Genomic DNA, 11,053 nt, shown 5'->3' with positions numbered 1-11,053 from the left:
ACCCCGTACTATAGGTGGGGCTAAATGGCAATTTAGCCCCACCTATAGTACGGGGTTAAGGAAATGTTAGCGTGTGTAAAAAGGGTATACATGTACTAACAACAGTCCATACTGTAGGCCTATAGGTATGATCCAAAATTTTGTTTGGACTGCATGACTGAGGGTTAATTACATTTTTTGGCTTCAGTTTTCCAGTCAGAGCATGGACTCCGTTGATCTCATCTTCACATAGTATCAGAGATAAATGAACTGATGAACTTTTGTTGACAAGGCAGACTTCTGGCTGTTTTTGGCAAAAGGTACACCACTAAAGACAGACCAGCCCCAAAGAAAGGAAACCATCAGGCCGCCCAGGGGCATGACACTCTGGAATGCTAATCCTGAACGTCCACGAAAAGCTTGGCTAGGTCCCGTGAATGGGAGTCTATTGATTTCTGCTCAGCGGCTCTCGAATCTGTATAGACACGACCAGTGAACTCGTCATGTTATTGGGTTTTTATGACTGGACGTCAGGCCATTTCCACCACGGTGTCTTTAGTCATGAGGAACAGGGCATGGACTGTGCGGTGCTTTTTGTTTGGAATACTGTTTTGGATCAGTTTCATGTAACCCTCATCTAACTTTTGTGGAATGGCAGTATACGGTAGTATTTGTAATGGACATGTACATGTAGACATTTCAGTTTTATTTGTATGGAAATACATGTACATGTAGGACTGTCACCATACAAGGCCTTGGAATGCATAGATTGCTAATGTACATGTAGAACAGGAAAGGTAAATTAAAGGTAGCCTACTTGTACATGTACACGTATGTGAAATGCTGTATGTTTATTTGCTCAGTATAATATAGGTAACAATAAGTTCTGATATAAAGTATGTACATGTAAGCCTACATTTGGTAATTATCTTTTTGTGTTGTGATATGGTTTTGTTTTGAAACGAGTTGGGTCCAAGATTGCAATGCCCCCCACCCCCCCCCCCCCCCCCCCCCGATGTGAAATTAGCCTGATTGAAATATGAAAATATACATTGTACATGTACAGGCCTATCATAAGCTCATTAAAAAACAATTGAATCCTCAAAATATTTTCAAGATTAATGAAATTTATATTTTGGACGCCCAAGTCTCAAGTTTTATTTGTAGAGCCGACATGTATGTGTTTAACCAGCAATGATCAAGTAAAGAGCAGGGTGATCCTAACTTTACCTACATGTACCTAAGCTTACATGTACCTCAGGCGCGCTGTTTTTTTTTTTTTGCGATACCATTACAAACACAGTCCTTTCTACACATGTACATGGTAATGTACATTTACATAGTATACAAACCAGAAATTGCCAAAGTACATTGTACCTGGCTCTGTATGAATACATATCAGTTTATCACACAAAGACATTGAAGACATTGAGAGCCACGGCCCTCTAATTTTGTCATTGTTTGTAATATTATTGTAGAAAATAGAGTCGTTCAGTTGTTAGAAATAAAGTAATGCGGAGACAAATCAATTTGATTATTTAATATATGAACTGGGTTACAAAACCTCTTGTTGTACTTGTTTCCAGATTTAGACCTTGCGCATTAATTGTGTTTCTGCTCCCTCAAACTTGTGAAGTTGTAAAGCAATTGGTTGGATAATTTGTATCTCTTCCAACCCCAGTAAAAATGTCTATGTGTACATTGCACCTTAGTACAAATATTTGTAGCCCTTTTCTCTTCTTTGCTTCTCTAGAATGTGCCTGTAACAAATTTACGAGGTACACTGTACTACCTTGGTAGTTTAACTTGAGGTGTGTTCAATCGATTTTAAGCTATGTATGTACCGGTAGCTGTGAATCACAAATACTACACGTGAACACCAAATAGTTACAGTGGGAGTAACATTGAATTAATTTGTCATCATTCCTCTTAAAGGGGAATCCAGCCTTGGCCATTAAATATTGTGTTTGGAAGGAGAAAAATAAATTAAACAGAATGGTGAAAGTTTGAAAGAAATCGGACAAGCAATAAGAAAGTTATAGCTGCTTTGAAATTGAGATCACTAATACTATGTAGATTTCAAATTGGCAACTGGGTAAGTAAATTATGACAAGGGGCAAGGACAACTTTCCCATAGGCCATGTACTTTATTATCAGGGATTTGTGGTTTTCTCCTAAGTACCCATTCCCCTGGGGCAGTAATCTAAATATAACCCAGGTAGTATATTGTTTAATGTCCTCATGAAAGAAAAATATAATTTGAAATAACACTTTTGGGAAAAATGACATTTTAGCCATAATATGTATTGGAGTACATGGAAGAGAAGTCCTTGCCTTACATCACTATGGCATCCCATATGCGGCCAATTTGAAGTCTCCATGGGTATAGTGATTACCAATATGTACAACTTTAAAAAATTCATAACTTTCTTGTTGTTTGTCCAATATTGTTCAAACTTTCACCTATTTACCTGTCTGATTTTTCTTTTCCTTATAAAAACAAGTTTTTATTTGGGTTGGATTCCCCTTTAAAGTCCATCCACTGCACATCATGGATCAGTGGGCTTTGAACTGGGAAGTAAAGGTCAAGTTTGAGTGTACGCAAAAGTCGTAAAGCATGTCTGACAGAATTTCCCGTAATGTAATTATGATTAAGATTTTTTGGGGGGTTTGTGTTGAAACGATTGTCTAAAGTCCATGGTTTTGAAGAATCTTCTTTCAAAACGCATCTTTTCAGTGTTTCATAGATGTTTAAAAAACTTTGATTTCTTACAACCATTGTAAAAATAATTTGAACTAAACTTCTAAAACCGTAGTTTAAAAATGTGGAGATTGAACAAAGATTGAATTGAACTTATCAACTTGCACATGCAACAATGGTCCTTTCTTTTGGTTGCTCATGGGGGCAGACTACTGTATTTTCTAAATGACTCAGAATAGAGTGTAATGGACACGACCAGTGGTTTTGTCCCTATTGTCCTTTCTTCAGAGTCCCTTTGGTTTTGTCCTCCACCCTCGTGGGGTTTCCGCTTTCAAAGTAGCAAAGAAAGAGGGACAAGTGTGAATTTGGCAAAATCTCAGAATTCTGAATGATAGGAATATGGTGTTATGGCCTAATGGGGGTGAATTGAATAGATTTGTCTTGGGCAGAACCACTTAAAATTCCGTAAACAAAATTAAGCTGGAAATATTGCCACCAGGTTGAATCCAAGATGTGTTGGGAAAACCATGAATAGTCGAAGAGAACATGATTATTTGTTGTGACAAAATTAAAAATATTCTATAATTGGTGTAATTTTTGTACCATCAATTCCAGTGGAAAATGTCTTTCTTGTATTAACATTTACCTTCCAAATAAATTTAACATTACTTTATTTTTTTCTTCTTAATTCACATTCAATTTTTTTTATGTTTGAATCAATAGAATTGGATAATTTCCCTCACGAAGCAAGATTTGGTCTTACGTTTTCAATGTGAAAACAAAAGGGTATATTTATTTTATATACATGTAGTGCATAACTGCATATGTATATTATTTTGCAGATTGTCCCCCTCTCCCCCCAAAACAAAATAGTCTGGAAAGAGTTATGTAGGAGAGAAATTTTACAGATGGACATTATATTTTAAGAATGTATTTTCTCAACATTTTGCAACATTACTGTGTACCTTTAAAATATGCAAGTGATGAATTGTAGAATATCTGACCCCTACTTTTGCTCTTCCTTTATTTATGTGTAAGACGGAACTGTAGGTACATGTAAATGTCAAATGTACTTTAGATTTGGTCAGTGGATTAAGGGATAAACTATGACTCTGAGGTGATTGGATGATATATCAAGATGTTGCTTACATCAGGGCCAAAGGTACTTTCCAAATTTCCAGCTCTAACCTTGTTTCTCTATTGACTCGAATCATATCTTAGAAGGATGAATTGTTTGATTACAAAACTTCATGAACAATGTATTTCAATTTATTGGATGGAATGTCCCATCAGTTTGGGGCAAGATAGAGAAAAATAGTGACCTTTCCGAATTTTTGAAGATATATTTGGAGAGTATCATAAGAAAATGGTCCTTTGTAAAAAAAAAATGCTCTTAAAATTCAATCTAATTCAAATTATGATAAATGACAGCTAAAATAAATATGTAAAAAAAAAGTGTAGGGGCCTACATAGTCTCTCCCAATCCATTCTCCATTGTTATATGCAGTGCTTATGGAGTTTTTACTCTCTCCAAAATTGCATCAAGTCATTTTCACTTTGGCAATTTCAAAGAAAGTAAAAAATTCTGATCTTAGTGTATGGTCATCATTTTGAACACAATACATTGCAACCATGGCCTTATTGATCATTGCATAATTAGTGATTGATTGCAACCCTTTAAAAGATCATAGAACTACATGTAGGACTAAACTCACTCTCTGAAATTGAAGTATTAAAGCAGGAAGTGAAATTTGTGAATAGGTTTGAAGATGATAGTTTCATGACATCAGTGTTGTTGTTTTGACAATGAAAGTACACGTACATGTTTATCAATCCGATGAAATTTGAGTTTCAGTATTGAAGAAATACATACATTGTAAAGGGTTGTCTATACTCTGCATTTATGACCGAAAGCATCATGCATCAACTACCATTCAAGTATGTGTGTGCATTGCTTTCACTATGTCTATTAAAAGGAAGTCTGTTTTCTTGAAATATGCTGATACAATCATTAAACATGTAATGTGCAAAGCATTGCAAGACATCAATACAAAATCAAGTTTACTTTTTTTCTTGGAAGTAGGCCTGTGTATCTGTATGTACAGTAACATACATGTAGGCCTATAGATTTCAATGCAGGTAATCTGTCTTCCCTTTGTGTTTTGAATATGAGATCTGTAATCTGTATCTAGGATGTCAATGTTTCACCTCTGCACCAGTTTATGTCATAAACATTTTGACAAGCAGAAAGTCTGTGGAAACAAACAGGGTGTCTGTCAGTGGCTGTGTTCATACGGTGTGATATTTCACGATTCATGTCCAATATATTGGGTAGCAGTTGCTCTCCATACACAGCCAAAGGAAAGCAGAATTCAGAGACAGGCTGCAAAGTACAGGTTGTAACAACCTACATACAGTATGTATCAGTTAAAGTATCGGATCAATTTTCATGAAAAATAGTCACGATTCTATCACCTGAAGATGTAAAGCGTGTCCATAATATATTTGTGATTCAACTGAGTCACATTTATTGAATGCTCATAACTGCAATAGAAGAATTGCTTGGGTATATTAGACTACTTATATATTAGAGTGTTACTATATGAATAATTAACACCATAAGGACATTAATACACAGAACTACATGACTCAGGCAGGACTTATGATTTTAAATCAATAACAACAAGTGTACATGTATCGGAATCAGCACTAAAATTGAGAGAGCCCCTGTGGATAGATGCACCCTTACAGTTAATTTTAAGGATCCTTTTCCAATACTTAGCCTGACTGCCCAGACAGACATGACAAGCGTGTTTGTATACATGTATACAAGAGGACTGACGTAGATATATTTATATCAATGCATAGTTTCTCTTGAGATTCATGGGTCCAAAAGGCAAGTTGTGACATATTTTCTATTTGCGCATTGTGTTCGCTGTGTATCATCAAGGAGATATCACTCTATCTCCTTGGTATCATCATAAACCTTATAAATTGCCAATTCGTTCACTGCCAACTCGTCCATTCACCACATGGTCTACCTTCATTTAGTCTAATGCCATTCCGTCCATCAACATTTCGTCTAACAACCATTTGGTCCAATAACCATTTGGTCCAATCGACACTTCATCTAATCACCAGTTCGTCTATTACCATTTTGTCTAATAACCAGTTGGTCTAATACCCATTTTCTTTTCATTCATTTTTCACAATTAACACTTCAGTTTAATTAGACCAAATGGTATATGGACTAAATGGCTATTGGAACAACTGGTTATTAGACGGAATGTCATGAGACTAAATGAAAGTAGACCATGTGGTGAGTGGATGAACTGATGGTAGACCAAATGATAGTAGACGAGTTGGCAACTTGGACGAATTGGAAATAAACCCCTTTTACTAAGTAGGATAGAAATCATAACTCTCACTTTTGGTTTGATGCCTGGTTATATTTCTTATCAGGAGGCAGGAGATCTCTTGTATTGCTTACTGACATATATATCAAAGAATGATAACGATAACAACACTCTCGTGATTCATGTACATGTACCTCGTTTATCAGTCTTGAGAGAGGTCTCATTCAATGCATTGATCGGTTTGCTTTAGTAGTGTTCTCATTTTAAAGGCAATATGCGATCAGGGTGCCCGGGGGGGGGGGGGGGGTGGGGGTGGGGTCGGGGCAGTCAAATATATTGCTGTACACATGCGTGACCCCCCAAAAAAATGTTTTATAAAGGGATGTTTTTTCCCCCAAGCTTTTTCCTCCTCGTTTCTGAAAAGTGTTTGGGTTCTTCCCGATTGTGGTATTTTAACCCTATCACTGCACTTGGGGCATGCAATACTCATGAATAGAGGTTTGTCTATTTAAGCTTATTGTTAGCAAGTAGGCAAAACTTGTTAGGGGCTAAAATGTGTAAATAAATGTGTTATTTAGCACACAGAGAAAAACTTGTTTAGGGGGTGTTTGGAAATAATTTGATCACACATTTGACTGCCCCCCCCCCCCCCCCCCCCCCCCGGGTCAGGGAGTACTCTCAACTCCCTGATGCAATGATGCCACTGCCACCCTGTATAGTCCTGAATTACTCATCATGCATTGCCGTATGTTTCACAAAGATTTCTTTACTTAGAATACGAAGATAAATTTATATTTTAAGCAAGAATGCCACATGTATAAATGCACGTGCATACAGTATGCTGTTGGATCATGGATCATACTAGTATGTTTGTCTCTTCAAAAGGTCAGATGTACATTTATACTTTCATCTTCAATTTACTCATAATTTTTTTTCTCCATCTTTTGATTGATACAATACTCTTTGTGTGGTGTTTTGTTTGTCATTTCAGGGTTTAAATTTAAGTTATATTTCAGTATTTTTCTCTGAATATTATCTAGTTTTTATCTTTTAACCGATTGTGTCTTTCTGATATTGTGGTGCGTGGATATTTCTATCTGCGATACCATTTTCCTCCTCTTCATACCAGAAATCATCAAACTCATGGAAATAAAGGGGAATAGAAAGACGCTCATATTAGAGACCACGTCAGGATAGCCATAGTACACTTGATAATTAGAAAGGAAATCTTTTGTGACAGCCAATGATAATGTACAAGTCGAAACATCCTGTGCCGCGCTCTTGATTTCTAGCCAAACCTGTGAAGAGACGTTCTAAATTTTGCCGGGTGAGCGGAAATCGAGAGAGTTTGGAGGCCCGATTATCGAGTTCCTGGATAAGCATTTGATCTTTTGCAAGGGAGATTAGGGAGTAAAGAAAGAATCTTACTTGCGTGTATGCTGGCCTAGAAAAGGAAGCTACCTCATGCTAGCCTTTGTCTTGGTTTATGTGGACTTCAAGATATGTGTACCAATATAGGCTTTCTTGACCTATTTAAATTTAGCCTTAAAACTATATATGTCCCATCCATGACTTTGACCTAGATCAGGAAAGCTTATATATTTTTCAGTTGTGAATCGCAAGAATAATGACAAATCATGCTTTTTTAGCCTACATGTACTTTTGGATTTTGTGAACAAATAATCTCGGTTTTTGAAAAAGTTCCCATTTTTATCGCTCTTGTTGGCTATTTAGGCCGATTGGTTACATGGTACTATAATTCCTTGAAATGCATGTGCGCTGTAAGTAATTACAGCTGCGAAGCTAAAGCCGGGATAATAATATCCAAGTCCTTTGGAAGCACGTTAAAATCATAATGTGATAATGAGCTATACAAGAACTGTTTATTAATATTATTATTATTAATAACAACGCACCCTACTTTGTTGAGTGTTTGATGAAAAATGTCCCCCCATTGCTGTTTAAAATTTTGAAGTAAAATTTTATTGGTCCATAGGGCAAGCCATCTGACCTGCATGTATCGATCACTAGTCCTTATTTGATGTACCCATCGTAAACATATGTAGGTAATGGTAATGCTTCTGTTGATGAAATTCATGAGAAATAAAATGGGAAAGGTCTAGTGAAACTTAAACATTCATTTTGAGTCAGAAAACAAATTTGCCTGATTTGAATGAATGCATACCCATTAAAACTTATTGAATGAATTTATCAAATCATTGCCGGTAATTGTAATCCTTTATGATTTGAATAAGAAAATTTAAAAGAACATACAAGAAGAAGTATCCCTTTAAATAGGATATAGGACAGACAACTTAGGACAAGGTCGGCAGACAAATGATTGAAATTGGGCTGAAAGAAGCATTTTTGTATAGGAGTTCCCGTTTTATTTCCTCTATTCATAATCCTCGTTGCTGTTACAGTGTAAGTATGGTGTCAAGAGGTGATTAAACACAAAATGTTTATTTTTTAATGTGAATTAATATTGTTACCAAATTTCCAAAATCTTTATTTTCCATGTACAGTAGTTTATCAATCCTGAAATGAATATATTTAGAAATGAAGGACATAAATACAATGTAGCAATGATTCATGTAATAATGCTTTGATGCTGTAGGTAGTGAATGTAGCTGGTGCTCCATTAGTCCTAGTTTGCTCAATCTTGAGATTCAAGAAACCCCAGGGCCCATCTCTACCAGCCCAAGTGAAGATGAATTTTGCTTGAGCCTGAAATGTGACCTTAGGTTCCGTAAAATGCTTGCTTTTTGCTCTATGTTTGAATAATGTTCGATCTGATGGTATGGTATCCTGAACAAATTATCCCAAGCTGAAACCTACATCTTTGTGTCTCTACATCTACCTGTGTTTTACATCATGTATGTGGATAGATGATGAAACAACATGCTATTTGCAATTACTTCAAGTTGACTTGGGATTGCAATCTCGAGATTAAGCTAACATAATATCTTGATAATGGTGCCTCAATTACAAATAATATCAAGATTGTTCTGACTGGGATGATTTGCCAGATTAGAAAAAGCATGATAATTTTAAAGCTCTAGCTGGTGGAGATGGGACCTGTGAGAGTTTTTATGAATTTCATTACGCATGGTTGCTCAATATTTATTAATGAATGTGCAGTGTGCACATTTACAAGCTGTCTCTCCAATCTTGTGCAGATATGATGTAAAATACATGTATGTATGCAACTTGTGTGAACAAGTCCCACCCCAACCTATACCATTCGTCTTGAGCATACTTGTAGGTTTTTTATTTTCTGCACTATTTTGGCACGAAAGAAATTGGCATGAAGATGAGCGAGTTCTAGATGCTTAGATGTAGACGGAGACAAAAATCAATATATCCATAAGCTGAAAATACAAACCCAACCTCCTTTGAAAGCTAGGAAGCTGTTTAAAGGGAATGAAAACAGAAAAGAATCTCAATAAACAAAGGATGATTTGCAGAAAAACAACCAGAGGCGAGGAACATGGAATGTTGGCATTTGTGGCCCCTCCAATGATGAAGCAGGTGACATGAACATGTACAAAAATGTAAATAAACATGTGACAGTGTACAGTACATGTACGTGTAGAAATATATTGCAATCTTAGTACATGTATGTGGCTTCAACACATATGTAAGGGGCAATCTATCAAGTTGGTGTTTATGGAAACAGATAAATGATAGAAATGTATCATTGAAAATCCAAAAGATGGATCACAAAAATTGTGATGAAAAAAAGAAGTTGTTTTGTGTGATGTCACTTTATAATGTGAGCTGCTTTCCACGTCAGTTGATTGCCTTTTTTATTTGGTGAATGATAAATCAATGAAACTTCTTTACACGCAGGCTATGTATAGGGTACACAGTTTGTCTTAAAACCTGCAGAGATTTTTAGGAATGAAAAAGCAATTTAGGTTACACATTTTTATTAAATTACAAAAATACTAGAAATCTCTTATTTCCTTAGCAATATGTTGGCAACCAGTTTTTATAGCTGTGCTGTTTTATTTATGCAGCAGTTGCCTGTAAAACTCTGATGGGCTCATTGGATTTTTCAGATTCAAATAACTCTATTGGTTTATTTTTCATATGGTAATTGCTGTGTTGTATGGGTTAAAATCATTGCCTAGAATTCCCTTATAAAGTCCAAGGGCACTTGTACCTCGCCATTCAGTTTATGCATTACAAAAATGCATGCAATGTTCAAACCACATGCTGTGTTATCGCTGTGTCAATAACACAAGCAAATACATATTTACAGTGATAGCTTAAATCCCTCGTTGTTGCTAATATTTGTCAGAAAAAAAGAGTAGGTTTGGTCTGAATACAGTGAATAGGATTAGCATGTGTAGCAGCATTGCACTTCCTGCAGATTTGAATTTTCACACCCCATACATCATTATGAAATATCATACAAATTATGTATTTTTTACAATGATGACTTTGTAGCCGTCATTGTTAAAATGCCAGAAAGGAGGCAAAGAGGAATTTAATGAGTAAGGTTTGCCCTTGTACAGAATCCAAATTTCTTGCTAGGTCCAAAATTGTGAACACTTAGATATTGGAATAGATGTAGGCCTACATTTTTTTTAATTGGTCCTTTACAATGGAAAAAAGTATAATTTCAATCTTAGATTACTGAATACATATTATATTCACACAATAATTCAGGGGGTAATTTTTTTTTATTTTGTAGATTTCTTTTCATATTTTTTTCTTTCATATACTTTAATCAGGAAGTATGATTCTTACACAGTTCTTTTGTCAACAGAATGCTGCTTTTCAAAAATTAGTAAATAGAAAAGTTCAGGCTTCAATGGTGATAAATGTCTAGTGGGCTGAATTTGAATGCATCGGATCAATGTTTACATACAAAATTATACAGTGTATCTTTATCATGACATTCCTATGGCGTGAATCATCGCAAAGAAGATCAAGTTACTCACACTGCATATTGATGTGTATGATCAGTTTAATGTGTACCATTAGAATTTTTGTGGGGGATTTCCAA

Source organism: Lytechinus pictus, chromosome 7 (genome assembly GCF_037042905.1).
Source record: "Lytechinus pictus isolate F3 Inbred chromosome 7, Lp3.0, whole genome shotgun sequence".
In the NCBI taxonomy this organism is placed as follows: Eukaryota; Metazoa; Echinodermata; class Echinoidea; order Temnopleuroida; family Toxopneustidae; genus Lytechinus; species Lytechinus pictus.
The sequence above is the reverse complement of the archived record's forward strand: the minus strand, read 5'-3'. Positions refer to the sequence as shown.